The 15385-nt window shown below is 46.1% G+C and overlaps 1 protein-coding gene across 17 annotated transcripts in view; it reads left to right on the forward strand.

Annotated features, from left to right (window-relative positions):
• Positions 1-15385, forward strand: part of KCNMA1 (potassium calcium-activated channel subfamily M alpha 1) — a 739336-nt gene that overhangs the window by 441968 nt on the left and 281983 nt on the right. The gene's annotated exons all lie outside the window — the stretch shown is intronic.

Raw genomic sequence — 15385 nt, forward strand, 5'->3', positions numbered from 1 at the left:
TGGAAGCAAGCAGTAGCCCAGAAGGATGTGTACAGTGAGTGCTTCAGAGAATGTTTTATCATTGTGGAAGCCCGGCGGCCATCACTGTCACAGCCAGGACCTCTTCATTCATGGTTCTGTCACTTTTCATTCAACTGGGAGTCAGGACTGGATGAAGAAGCCCACGGGCACAAGGCCAACTTTCTGAGTAGCTGATTCAGTGCCCCAGAAGGCCTGCCTGCCAAAGTTAGCTTCTGTCTGCTGCTTAGTTTTGTGATGAGTGGGTCCTGCCTGGTTTCTTTATAGTTGTGAGTTCCCTTATGGGGTGGGAGATGAGGTAAGTGTCTAGGGTCACCCTCACCTTGAGGGAGATCAAGCTCCTTTCCTGTGTTAAAGGAAGAGCTTTTGCTGGAGCTGTGTTCACACCTCACTTCCTGTGTCTGCTTGGCAGGTCACTTCCTGTGTCAGGATTAGGACAATTTGGTGGGAAAAGTAACTAGCTCAGAGGATGGTCATGACAGCCAAAGGCTTAGAGAGACAGCTTCGGGGTTCTCTTTGCCACACTGAATAATTTCCTCAGAGTGTTCCTTCTGTCATGGGTCTCCAGGGGAAGAGGGGAGACTGAAACAGGACTCGGAGGACTAGTTGTGGGATCCTTCTGTCTTTATTTTCAGAAATTTTTGGTCTTAACCTATTTTTTTCCAAAGTAATATATATATATGTATACGTGTGTGTGTGTGTGTGTGTGTGTGTGTGTGTGTATAATATCAACATTCAAAGATGCATAATGAAAATATTAAGTGTCTCTTCCGCCCGCATCCATCACTGCCCTCTCCCTGGCATGCTCAGCGTTATAGACGTTCACATCTTTCCTTCATGCTGATTTCACCACAAACACACACGGATGTGTTTTAGAGGTGGTGGTCTTTGTACAAAATCATTGTATCAGTCCCATTGCACTGCAGTTTGGCTTTCTTACTAACTGATAAGTGACAGCCATCCCTTCAGCTCTGTAGTGATTCATTTTATGACAACTGCACCCAGTCCCATACGTTGCCGTAGTGCATTTATTCAGCCGTGATCCAAATGATGCACCACATGATCGTTTTCTTTTCTGCTAGAAACAATGGCTTAGTCAACACTCTCATCCACATATCTGTACAATTCTCTCTCTCGATAGAATTCCTGGAAGAGGACTTGCTGGATCAAAGAGAATGTATATTTTCCTTTGTGAAGATATTAATGGAGAACTTTTCAAAAATGTTGTATCAAGATATGCTTCTGCTAGCAGTATGTTTTGATGTCCTTGCTAGCACTGTGAATTTATTATATACCTAGTATCAAGTATTTTAAAAATAAGTATCTTTTATATACAATGTATGCAGTAATCACATACATACATGTATGTATGTATCTCTGTGTGTGTATCTTATTTGGATTCTCTTTTCTACTAGTTTTCTCATTAGCATTGTATTCAGTTGCTCAATGGAAATGTTTTCCTTCCTGATCTGAGGGGTGCTTGCTTAGATGGGGTTTTCTTGCCAGCACGATGAGACCGTTAGAGCTGCACACCAATCTGAGAAACATCCTGAGTGTTTGTTTGTTCATTTGCTCTGGTGCCTGGGGTCCCAGCCATTTCAGCTGAGCTCTTAACCAGCCTTGTGACCTGAGGAACTCACTCTTCTTCCCTCAGCCTGTTGTTTTTCATCTGTGAAACAGAGGTTGGGTTAGACAATCGCTAAGGTTCTTTCATTTCAGAAAATCTCTAAGGCTCTTGCATCATTCATGGGAAATTTGAGAAAATTTGGAATCTTGGTTGTTGCAGAGGACTGAGAACTTAGTGAATTAAATCACCAACGTACCTGGGTCAAGATTACGTATGGACTGCTAACCGGGGCTCTTTCTAAACCATCCTGTTGTGAAGAGTTCACACAAACACACCCCCAAACAAATAGACAAGGAACGAAGGAAGAGAGAGAAGGAAGAAGGGAGGAAGAGAGTGGGAGGGAGGAGAGAGAGAGAAGGGTGGAGGGGGGAAAGGAAGAAGGAAGGAGGAAGAAAAGGAATCTGCCTTCTCTTCCTGGCTGTGTTCTAACGCCTCTGCGCACTTGAACAACCACTCACTTTTCTGGACCCTCAGTTTTCCCATCAGAAAAATGGGGAGGTTTAGACTAAATTACCTTCCAGCCCTCATACTTCCTGAATCTGAATTTTATGTCAGGGTTCCTTGTGGTCCTAGAAGATGGAGAGGACCCCTACCTGACTGTGGTGGAAACATCCCTTCTCGGCAGCTGGTAGGGCTCGCCCCAGGTCAGGGTGCGGAGCCAGGTCTCCTTGCTGTGAGTGAAACACTCCCTGGAGTCTTAGTGTTGGGAGGACTTGGATGTTGTAAAAAACAACCCAGGCCTTTTTGTGGATGATGTCATCCTGATTATTGTACCGATGAGCTGCCAGAGATAAAATGAACATTCCCATGAGGTATGGCTTATAAAGTAAAAGGAATAATCCCATCAAATAGGGCATTTCAGGAAGTGCTGCCCTCCTCTTAGAAAATGAACAGTACTGGCTGAGGTTTGGGACAAGATGCAGGAGACTGAAGTCTGTCCCGATCTGCACATGCTTCTTGAGCCTGGTCAGGAGCAGAGGGCTGTGTTATAGCTGGCACCGCGGAGGATAAACAGTGAAATGAACACCACGCCCCCGCTCCCCGCTGCCCTTACCTTTTCTGGAGCATAACTTGCATCACGTTTGATTTCGTGTTCTTAATATATGGTTGCATATTATATAATACAATATTTATTTACTTTTTTGCATGCATCATCTTAGTGCATTGGACAGTATATTTATAAAAACAGCTAGTATTAATTCCAGCTGTGCTATGTGCTGGGCGCTCCGCTAAGCCCTTGCAGACGTGAACTCAATCCTCATAGCAAACCTATGAGGTAGGAAATAGTGTCCCATTTTACAGAGAAGGAGATGGAGGCTCAAGGAAGTTAACTTTCTTGTCCAGGGTCCTGTAGCCTGGGAGTAGGGAAAGGCGTGCTTTACCCAAGATCTGGTCTGACTACATGTCCATTCTCTTAGGCTGCTCTTCTGCCCCTGTCCTTACCCTTGAGAGATTTGGGGTTTTGAGGACTGGGTTGGGAATGACTAAGCAGCTTTGGCTGCCTTATGTTGGCATCCCTCTATTTCATCCTATCTCATAGAAGCTTCACTTCAGGCAGGCAGGGAAGGGAAGAGGTCTTGCTTAAAAACACATAGCTCGTGTCTCCTTTTCTTCTCACTTTTCCTTGTCTACCTCCAGTTTCTAGAACTGCCATTAAGACCAGGGAAACAAATAGAGCTAGCGGGCAGTCTCCTGAGTCCCAGGGTACCCTAGCAACTTGGGGATCGGACCTGCTCCACCTGAGAGGAAGAGAGGGAAACAGATATATAGGTAGATACTGGGGGCTCCTGCAGGTCCTAGGTCCGTAGAGCTACTTGGATCGGTGTCATGTTCTGGGCTCCACCATCTCAATTCACGTCGTGCTCAGCCACTTTCCAATGGGTCGCTTTGAGCACAGTCATTTTCCCTGTCTTAAACTCAAGTCTTCTCACCTGTCCAATGGGGATAATAATAGCACTCACCTCAAGGAGTTGTAGTGGGGACGAGCTTCATGAACAGAAGCCATGATTATCCCCAGCCTCTCTTTCTAACCTCTCTATCATATTTTAAAGTCCCAGAGAAGAAAACAAACCGGAATGGAACCAAAAATAAGGCAGTGGGATGTGAGGACATCCATGTCGGCAGGCAGCAAGTCGCTGCTTATTTTAATTCCTGTTCCCACACACTAGCTTATTCACAAAATCCTCACTAAAATAAATGTACCTTGAAATGAGAGATGAATCTTATTTTGAGACTCGAATAACATGCTCTGGGGAGAACGCTTTTGTCTGTTTGTCTCATTCTTGTGCGAACTATGTCCCCAAGGTAGGTCAGTGGGCTGTGCCTCCTTTGTTTATTGATGTGTTTTTGTTGAGGGTCATCTTGTGGGGTTAAAGGAAGAGAGTGGAGGAAAAGATAAGAATACACGCACCAGCCAGTCATTTAACTGGCTGTTATTGAGCACCTACTGTGTACTCAGCCCTGGGATAAGAGGAACACATGCGTGGCCACCTCCTTTCCTAGTTTTACTGTGATTTCCAACATTGCCCCCTCTTCTCTGACTGATGAAATCAGGGTATGGTGAGGAGCCCCAGTCACTGAACTGTGGTCAAAAACTAAACATGGGCTTCCCTGGTGGCGTAGTGGTTGGGGGTACGCCTGCCGATGCAGGGGACACGGGTTCGTGCCCCGGTCCGGGAAGATCCCACATGCCGTGGAGCGGCTGGGCCCGTGAGCCATGGCCGCTGGGCCTGTGCGTCCGGAGCCTGCGCTCCGCAACGGGAGAGGCCACAGCAGTGAGAGGCCCGCGTACCGCAAAAAAAACAAAACTAAACATGCTTCTCTAGTCTGTGTTAGACCTGGCCTTAGACCTTAGACCCTTTAGCAAACTCTGCTGGAAAATAGAAAACTCTGCTAAAAAATAGAAAAAATGAGTTAGTGCTCAGTCATAGGGAAATTAAAATGATGTAGAGTATCTGCTTATAAATACATGCCTGAGCAGTCCCTTTTTGTGTCAAAAGTGATAAAAACAGGACTGTTAAAAAAAAAAAGTACAGGTCCTTAAAAACAATGACAGGACAAAACATAGTTCCTGTTTGAGACCAAGGTTTCAATTTAGTTTTGGAACCAAAATAAACACTCATGCAACAACAGCAGGTAGCACTATAAGCTATCTAATTACGTCTGAAATCGCGAGGTCCAGGCTGCAAGGGCTGTGGCAGTTCAGAGAAGAAAGAGCTCACGTGGGTGGAGGAAAGCGGGGAGGCTTCGAGGGGCTGGGGCTCAGCTGAGGCTTGTGGTTAGGGGTGAGACAGGCAGAGCGGGAAGCAGCGAGCATCCTGTGCCGGAGAGGAGCCTGCCCTGTCTGGAGAATGGCAGGGGCCCACGGATGGTAATACCACCTGAGATAAGCAAGTGTTTTTACGGTGTGCCAGGTATCAGCCTCACAGCCCTGCCAGATGGACGCGCTTGTGTCCTATTGCTGCAGGAACAAATTGCGGCAGGTGTCGCGCCTTAATACAACACCCGTCTATTACCTTACGGTCTTGTGGGTTAGAAGTCCAACGTAGGTCTCTCGGCGCTGACATGAAAGTGTCTTCAGGGCTGTGCTCCTTCTGGAAGCTCCAGGGAAGATTCCATTTCCTTGCTTTTTCCAGCTTCCAGAGGCAGCCACAGTGGGCTGAGTTCTCACACTGCCTCTCTGATCTTTCTTTCTGTCCTCACCTCTCTCTGCCTCTCTTTTCTGCCTCCCTCTGCTACTTTTAAAGACCCTCGTGATGACATTGGATCCATCTGGATAACCCAGAGTACTCTCCCCATCTCAAGGTCAGCTGACTGGCGACCCTAATTCCCCTGCTATCTTAGTTGCCTTTTGCCATGTGAGTTATCGTGTTCACGTGCTCTGGGTGTTAACATGAACATCTGTGGGGGCATTATTCTGCCTACTGAAAGGGGTATTCCTATTATTCCCATGCTGCCAAAGAGGAAACTGAGGCTCATAGAGGGTAAGTGACTTGCCCAAAGTCATAGAGAGCCAGGAACTGTTAAGTTGGGACCCATGCCCCTGTTCAGACCTGTCAAGTGGCTCTACGTAGCGCTGTGGAGTCCAAAAGCTCTAGTAGGCATTGAGGGCCCTCTGTGCCCTTGACTCTTTGCACTTTTCCAGCCTATCATGGGAAGAGACCCACGGGGAGATCTTGTTTGGAACCAGAGAATTTACCCCTCCCTGCATTTCTATCTAGCAATGAGTTTTGTTTTTGTTTTTCTTGGGAACAGATGAATTACTAGATAGATGTGCCTGTGATCATTGTACTCAAGCAAGTTACAGAGGTCCGGGCACCCCTTCCTGTGAGGCTGTAGTAACCAAGAAGAACGTGTTTGGTCTGCATGTCCTTTGCTTAAAAGCCCTCTTTCCTTAGAGCTCATGCTTTCTTGCCTTTTTGGAATTTCCTTAAGAGTAGAGAGGAATGGAACTGGAGAATGCCAGATGAGCGAGTGAGCTGTGATGGTCTGTCACCATTTTCCCAAGGAAAGCAGTGTGCGGGGTCAGAGCCCCGCTCTCCCCTTTAGTGATCAGTCTTTCGGGGGGCTCGGCTGAAGGGCCAGGAGTCTCTTGTGTTGTCCATCCACGTTATAGGGCGTCTCGCCCCAAGGCCCCTCCTTTGCTTGAGGAATCCCACAACAGGTGGGGTGAGGTTCATATCAGAACCTTCATTAACTAAACTCTGCATTGGGGGAGAGTAATCAAGAATGAAAGCCTTTGGCTGGTTTCACTTTCTGGACATCAGTAGTTTTTAGTGTATTGATATTCAAAACAAAAAACAAAATAAAACCAAAAACCGAGTGTGATTTGGGCAGAGAGTAGAGGCCGGGGCCAGGCACTCAGCCCTGCCTCTCTTTCTCCTTAGACTTCCAGCTGCAGCCCCACCAGGCTGCATCTGCCCTGCTCGCCTTCCCTCGTCCCTGCCTCAGGAGTGAGTTTTTTCCCTGCTGCTCTGAATATCGTCTCTCTCGTCAGGAATGCACAGCTCTAATCCCACCTCCTGTGGGCAGCTTTCCCGTCCTCCCAGCTGGAATGAATTCTTCCCTGACCTTTATTTCCTTTGCTCTTGCGATTAATGTTGTAAGAGCTGTATAATCAGTCTGTTTTCTACTCACAGTTTGAACTCAACTTCTGTGGGTATCGTGGCAGAGACCTTGACCATCTTGTGTTTTTGCTGTGTTCCCAGTGTCTGGAACAGTGCCTGACACACAGTTTGTGCTTGTTGAGTGAATGGGTGTCTTCTTCCACTAATGCTAATAATGAACTTGCTTATTAAGAGCAGACACTGGGCTCCACAGTTCACAGGCATTATCTCAGTTAGCGTTTACAGCAACTCAATGAGTAAGTACTGTTAGTCCAATTTTACAATTTAGGAAGCTGAGGTTTGGGGATTAGGTAACTTCTCCAGGTAGTAAATGGTGGATCCAGGACTCAGCCCAGGTCGGTCTGATTCTGGAGTCGGTGCTTTAAAATGACTAAGCCAGTGGTTCCCAAAGTGTGGTTGCCGGACCAGCATCATCAGCATCACCTGAAAACTTGTTAGAAACGCAGATTCTTAGAACCCAACCCAGACCCAGTGAATCAGAAACTCTGAGAGCTTGATCCAGCAATCTGTGTGTTTTGCAAGCCCTCCTGGTCATCCTGATGTCCACCCAGTTTTGAGAACCACTGTCCTAGTCTGTGCTCGGGTGGTTTGCAGATTTGGTTGTCTCTTAGAATCCCTGAAGAGCTTTTAAAACTCACCATGTTCAGGCCAAAGCTCCAACCAATTAGATGGGAGGATCTGGGTTGGGAGTGGGGGAGTGACCCAGGCTTAGCATTTTTTTTTAACACTCCCCAGTTGCATTTAAAGCACAGTAAGGATGAGAACCACTTGGATATATACGTATCTTCTAACTATGACTGTCGAATGAATTCCTCCCTAGAAGGGTGCTTCCTAAGCTTCAACGTGCACATGAGGCACCAGGAGATCTTATTCGAATGCAGTTTCTGATTCAGGAGGTGTGGGGTAGGATCAGAGACTCTGCATTTCTACAAGCTCCAGAGGATGCTAATGGGTGCTGGCCTGGGGACCAGACTTTAAGTAGCAAGGCTTTCCAGCCTAGACCGTGCTATCCAATAGGGTAGCCACTAGCCACATCTGACTATCTAAACGTAGATTAAAAGCAAAATTAAATAAAATAAAAACTCAATTTTTCAGTCATACTGGCCACATTTCAAGTACTTAAGAGATCCACATGACTAGTGGCTAAGGTAGTGGACAGCACAGATAGAGAACATTTCCACCGTCGTAGAAAATTCTCTTGGACACCGCTGCTCTCGGATGTGAGTCTTGTGTTGGAAAGTACCATGAACTTTTCCTTTTTGTACCTCTGGGACACTCTTGCATGCAGTGGAAGCTTAACAAATGCTTATTGAAGTTATTTTTAGTGGAAGGTCCAATGGTACCAAGTCTGTATAGAAACGAAGTAATTAACTTTCTTGGACGGATGCTAGGGAATTCATTAGGATGGTGTCAATGAAACCCCTCACCACCCTCCCCAAATGGAATTAAATGTGCGCAAGGCCGGAGTAGGCAAAAAGGTATAATAGAGGCCCTGGCACCAGCCCCAGCTTCATCGCCAGGACTCTTACTGCAGCCGAAGTGGCCTTTTGGGCTCTGAAAAGAAAGGACTCTGGTTCCCCCTACAGGACTGTCCTGGAGTTTGCTGGATTAGCGTGAGATTAAGTCAGATGGAAGAGGAAAGGGCGACACGTGAACTCAAACTCAAAACGGGCAGTCTGTGGCTAGCAGAGGGGTGGGTAAGCTCACTTTGCCCTCCCATAAGGTACCTGGCATCTGATAACTTGACTCAGCCAGGATGACCAAGAGGGTTCCAGGTCACAGTGCCCAAGGTGTGGAAGGAAGGGCCTTTGAGAGTCCCCAGAGGTCACCTACTCCATAACTGAGGCGGCTGGACTTTCAACTCCTACATCTAGATTCTCTAAAGCCCAAAGCCTTCTAAGTAAACCCTTCCCTATAGTCAGTGGTTTCATTTAAAATAATAATAATAATAAAGCAAATTAAAAGTGTGACTTCTCTTTTTGGGTCTGATGTCTTTGGGGGCAGAAGGAGGTTGAGAGAGAGAGAGAGAGAGCTTTAAAAGAGAAAGGTCTGTAACCAGAGTAGTGATAGATGTGTTCACATTATACATTTATATGTACGTGTATGTATATGTGTATATGTACATATACAATATATCATAATCTCAGGTAAGCTTACAAAGAATACTATGAAATAGGTGTCATTTTATAAATGGGGACACCGAGGCATAGAGAGTTTCAGTAACTTGCTAAGAGTCACAGTGTAGGTACGTGGCAGAGCCAGGCTTCGGACCTGGGCAGCCTACCTCCAAGGTCCATGTTTCTCAATAGTATATTATGCTTAAGCTCTAAGCTTATCTAGCCATAATAGTTACACTTTAAAAAATTAGTCTAACAGTCTTGTCCAATCAGATGAAAGACTAAAGCTTCCTCCTTGCCCCAGTCCCCTGACAAATCCTACCAGAATTGAATTGGTACTCCCAGGTGGGAAAGGAAATTGAGAGGAAAAGCAACTCATTCCATTCTTTGAAAGAATTGAGTTAATAACAATTCTATCACCTATCAGCTTTCAAACTATTTTTTTTTTACCAGCCCCCTCTTCTGAGCTTCTTGGTTTATTCTATACTAGTAGTCAAATGAGTAAAAACCATCCATGTTACTACTGTTACTCCACCTTGAATGGACCGTAATGTTAGACAGTACGGGCTTTACTCTTTGCCTGAACTTTATTTTATTTTGGAGCGGGGCAGGAAGCCTCAGTGGCACATGCATCTTGGCAATGGCATTGAGACTGAATTGCTGTCGTGGGACAAGACAAATGAATTCGTTGAGTTCTGTCCCTGTGACTGGGCTCCGAAGAAGGCAGCCCCAGCAAAATGGAACGCTAAAGGTTTCGGAACGCTAAAGGTTTCGGATGTTTGTCAGGAAGCTGATTGCTGTTCCAGTAGTTTCTGTAGCTGAAACTGCCTCTAGGGAAATTATTCCCCCGTAAGAGATTTCCAGTTGTGTTCACTTGATATTGCTTTGTCAGGGACATGCTTTAAATAAGATGCCCTCTGTAGGTAGCAGAGATTCTAAATCCTCTCTGACTTGTACACCTCTGGGATATGCCAAATTGGAAATAACATTCTAAAATGAATGTCTTCAAGGAACACACTCAGCAGTAGGTTTTCATCGGTGCCAAACCCTCTCCAGATGGCTGTACTTCATCTGGGGTATTATTGGAACAGTCTCCCCAAGCAACCTAAATCTCTAGGACTAGACAGATAGTTACCTTCCCATCACCCTCAAAAAGTAGATGCCTTGATTCTTCTCGAGGAGATCAGGGCCGTGATGGACTGACCGGGCCAGCTGATCCAGTCGGGAGAAAATGAACACTGGGAAGCAGCTCCGAGACACTCATGCACTCATTCAACTGAATACCTACTGTGTGCAATTCACTGATTCCTAGGAGTGGCCCACAGATGGGGAAAACAGTTCTGCCTTAACGATGTCGGTAATTTAATTGGGTGGGTACTTTATAAGGAAGAAAGAACAATAAAAGTCCAGGAGTTCAGAGGGAGGAAAGCTGGCCATCCCAGCCCAAAGTGGATCCCAGGTATCTAAAAAGTAAGCATATTCCTCTAGAGCAGTGCTGGCCAGCACATCACCTGGGAGCTCGTCAGAGGTGAAACTTCTCGGGACCACATCCAAGCCTATAGATTCTTTGGAGAGTGGGGCTGAGGAATTTGGTTTAATAAATTATGCAGGTAATTGCCATATTGGGTTGGCCAAAAAATTTGTTTGGGTTTTTCTGTAACATCTCATGGAAAACCTCGAACGAAGTTTTTTGGCCAACCCAATACATGCTGAACTGTGTATTAGATTCACTAGTGTGTTAGTGTATATTATGATATACTTGACAATACATTAGAATCGCCTGGGGAGCTTTGAGACTTCCCTCCTCCCTCCACCCCCGCCTGCCCCCTCCCCGCCCCCAGCCAGGCTGTACTTCAGACCCAGTACATCAGAATCACTAGGGTGGAACTCAGCCATCCTAATGCTTTAGAGTTCCCTGTGTAATTCCAACGTTCAGCTGAGTCTGAGAAGCCCTCCACAGGCGTGGTTCTTAAATCAGGAACATACCCGAATACCTGAAAAACTTAGGAAACAAGAACAAATACATGTGATCCCCTTCCCAGATCTATAGAGTCAGAGACTCTGGTCATCATTAAGGATAGTTGCTTCGGAACAAGGACACTACATATTCTAGATAGATCAGTGGCTTTCAAACTTTGGCGTGCATCAGAATCACCTGGAGGGCTGGTTCAAACATAGATTGCTGGGCCCCATTCCCACTTTCTGATTCCGTGTATCTGGGTTGGGGCCTGAGGATGTGCATTGCTAACAAGTTCCCGAGGAATGGCTGATGCTGTCAGGCTGGGGCCACACTTTGGGAACCAGTAGTCCAGCCTAGCGTGAGGCTGACCATGATTTCTAGTAGTGGCTGCTGTGCCAGTTTCCAGGATTCTCATATTCTAGTAAACCTTACTATTTTTACCTACCAAAATATCCGTATCTTTATTGATGTAATCCCTTAGTTCAGTATATTTTTGAAATTAAAATCTGAATCATTTACATCTTGAGATATACCCAGTGTATTATACACAGTATAATTTCAGCGTGAACCGAGGGGCCCTCTTTAGAAAGACCTCTGATCTTCCATACGTAACTCTATTCTAAGGTATTCCAAGTCCTGGGTTACTAGTGAGAATAAGGACCTTTGTTTGTGTTTATTAGTCACTCATATTTCCTCCAGAGCCAGTTTGGGTGGATATCTCTTCCTAAACTCCCTTGAATTGGGATAGAGTTGGCTCATTAAGGAAAACAGGAAGAGGATGTGTTGGAGATTTGGAAAGAAGAGGGGAGAGGGGAGAAATCCCAGGCCCAACTCCCATCCCTTCCCTCGAACCTGCCCTTCTCCCTCGCCTGAGATAGAGTCCCTCAGCTCCCTTCTCCTGGAAAGGATTCTGTTAGGGCCTGACCCCTCTCCTCCCCCAGGATTATTTATTTTAACAAACCTTCTTTCCCAGTCATCCTACCTGGAGACGCGGAGATGCCCAGGCCTGGACCTGGGCCTGCTGGCCAAAGGAAGGGCAGATGATGGGTGATGAGCAGAACTCCGTTTTTAATGAAACACACTGTATTACTAGACATAAGTACCAAATACCAGCACGACACCACTTTGCTCCCATATGACAATCACTGTATTCAACTTCTCTTTTCCCAGATAAGAATTGAGCAACCCACCCCACAAAGGGCACTGTTTACATCAGTATTTCCTGGGTGGATTGAAAAACGTCCTCCCAGCCCGACCAGGGACACAGCAAACTCTTCCCTTTTGCAAAAACTCAGTCTCACAGTCTTTGACCTTTATATTCTCATCCAGCCTCCCTTTCCACCCCTGTTTGTCTGCCTCTTTGTGAGTGTCTCGCCTCTTTTCTCCAGCCACCCTACTTACCAGCCGCTCAGACCCCAATTGCAGATACATCCCATCTCCACAACTTTGGTAGTTGCCCTGTCTAGCTGTCCTCTCTAAATATTTACCTGAACTCAACCAGTTATGATCTGGACTCTTCTAAAACTATTATCATCTGTATCTTGAATGGGCGTTCTTCTGACGTTGGCTGTGTTTTTATAAGGAATACATACAAGTCCTTGGCTCAACTAGTTCAGGAATTGGCAAGTCTGGCTCACTGCCTATTTTTGTAAATAAAGTTTTATTAAAACACAACCACCCATTCATTTACATATTGCCTTTGGCAATGAGACAGAGACTTAGGGCTCACAAAGCCTAAAAGGTTTACCATCTGGCTTTTTACAGAAAGTTTGTGATCTGACCCCTGCTCTCTAGATCAGCAGCTTTGTTACATATTCTTGTGCATTCCTCTAAAGGTCTGCACGTAGTAGCTACTAATCATGAACTTCCCTCTGATTCTGGTTAGAAAGGTACGAGTAATAAAACAAAATCTTACATTTGCTGTTTCATTGATATTATGATTAGTTACCATGTGTTATGTAGCAGGTATTGCACCGAACTCTTTATATGCTTTCTCCTTTCATCCTCTTAACAGCTCTGTAAGACAGAAGGACCTGGAACTGGTGAACTATCTCCTTAGCTCTGACTTCTGAAAGTGATGCAGTAAGGATTTGAACTCAGGGCTTTGTGATCTTTTTTTTTTTTTTTTTTTTTTTTTTTGCGGTACACGGGCCTCTCACTGTTGTGGCCTCTCCTGCTGCAGAGCACAGGCTCCGGATGCGCAGGCTCAGCGGCCATGGCTCACAGGCCCAGCCGCTCCGCGGCATGCAGGATCCTCCCAGACCAGGGCACGAACCCGTGTCCTCTGCATCGGCAGGCAGACTCTCATCCACTGCGCCACCAGGGAAGCCCGAGCCTGTGCTTTCAATTACTACTAGGTACTCACTGTTCAGTACTAGCCCTTATATGTGAGGAGAGATGGAAATCTTCAAAAACCCTATCAAGGAGATAAGGCATATGAACAAAACTGGCATATGGTAAAAAGGGAACTAGGAAAACACAGTGGCCCTGAAAGCGAGCACCTCCTTAGATTTTGTTCCTTGGGCCCCTCACTCACCTTACCCTAATCTCAGCCCTAGTGTAAGGAACCCTATTATATTATTATCTTTTTCACTTATTCTTTCACTCAACAAACCTTAAAACAACTGTAATATGTTAGTTGCTGTGCTGGGCTTGGAGTTTAAACTGTGAGTAAGATATCTTTCCCCCATGATGGGAAAGACAAGTCTACAAACCCCAGGCTGTAAACCCAAGTGTTTACAGGGACAGGAAGATGACAAATGAGTGAAGCCTGACAGGGAAGGCTGCCTGGCTGGGTAGTGAATACTCCTCTTAAAAGCATAGCCAATGATCACCTTTGGCTGATTCTTGCCATATTGACACCTGCTCAGTGTCCAGTGGCAACTTCTCCCCCCTCCCCCTCCCCCTCCCATCTGCCCTCTGTCCCTCCCCCCACTCTCCCCCCTGCATCTCCTCCTCCCGCCCCTCCCCCTGTTCCCCCTCCCGTCTACCCTCTGTCCCTCCACCCACTCTCCTGCATCTCCTCGCCCTCCCCCCCGTTCCCCCTCCCCCCTGTTCCCCCTCCAGATCAATTATGTTTGGCTACAGTGACTTGCCTTTTAGAAACTGATACAGGCTATTTCTCTGCCAGGGACACAGGAAATTCTGGTGTCTTCTCTATAGAATATGGTCTTCTTAGACTCTTTTCTCTCTTACTACATCTATTGTCTAGTATCATTACAAAGCCTATGACTTGGCATCTGTTGACAACACTGAACTGATTACAGCAGATTAACAACTAACTATTCTTAATATGGTAGGTGAATATCTTAGGCAGCTTAAGACACTGTAACTTGACTTTGCAAACCACGTCAGAAATCCTTTCCCAAATGTTATGGCCACTGGAGCAAAGTGCACATTGTCTGAGGCCCTCTTATTCTGATTTTTCGTTTTTTAAATTTATTTTAGGCGATATGCCTTTGCTTCCCTCCCGGTAGTCAAAGCACTTCTAGTCTGGTGGAGAGGAAGGGCCAGGCTCCATTGCAAGCACAAAGGGACCTATGAGAAACACAGGTGCTATATGCTTTGACCTGCATGTACCTTCCCGCCGGTGTCTGTCCTCTTCCAGTAACTCAGAGGCTCTCCCCAGCCCCTCACTTCAGCACCGTTGTGTTTTCCAGGTCACTGTTCTGCAAAGATTTGCTGTGTAGTGCTGCCACCTAGTGAGAGAAAGTAGGAATGGACACCATAAGAGCTGCTGTCCTCAGAATTCGTGTTGGGTGTTTGTTGCTGCGCGCGGGCTTTCTCTAGTTGCGGCGAGCGGGGGCTACTCTTCGTTGCGGAGCGTGGGCTCTAGGTGCGCGGGCTTTAGTAGTTGAGGCTCGTGGGCTCAGTAGTTGTGGCTCACGGGCTCTAGAGCGCAGGCTCAGTAGTTGTGGCACACAGGCTTAGTTGCTGCATGACACGTGGGATCTTCCCGGACTAGGGCTCAAACCCGTGTCCCCTGCACTGGCAGGCGGATTCTTAACCACTGCGCCACCAGGGAAGCCCAGGTCTAAGTTTTTGATGCCGAGAAGATAACCCATCCCTCAAAGGGTCCCCAGACTATGTATAGAAGCCTGAAAAAGATGACTGTCAGTCCAATAGCTAGGATTTGGAGAAGGCGGCCGGCATGTGTATTCAGGCTAAACGTGTGCTGAAACCACTCCCCCAACAAAACCAAATCTCAGTGGGCATCCAGCACAGGTCTAGGAGAGGAATTCTAGCCTGAATCCAGAGTGAAGATGTTACCTGTTTCATTAAAGTGAAGGACCATCTTCAATTGTTTACATAATCTTTTTAAGCCCAGGAGGATATTTTCCTCCCGTCTTTTGACTGACTTGGTTTTGGATTTGAAAGAAACATTGAAGTGATCTGTCACTTTCCTTTTCACACATCAAGCTGTCACTTTACAAAAATCAAAGAATTCACAGATTTGAATAGACATGTTTGTCAAACCTAAACAGAAATAGGAACTTTATTAATAAACTTGAGTGTAGTCGTAATACATATACCTCAA

The sequence above is a fragment of the Delphinus delphis genome, chromosome 16 (genome assembly GCF_949987515.2).
Source record: "Delphinus delphis chromosome 16, mDelDel1.2, whole genome shotgun sequence".
In the NCBI taxonomy this organism is placed as follows: Eukaryota; Metazoa; Chordata; class Mammalia; order Artiodactyla; family Delphinidae; genus Delphinus; species Delphinus delphis.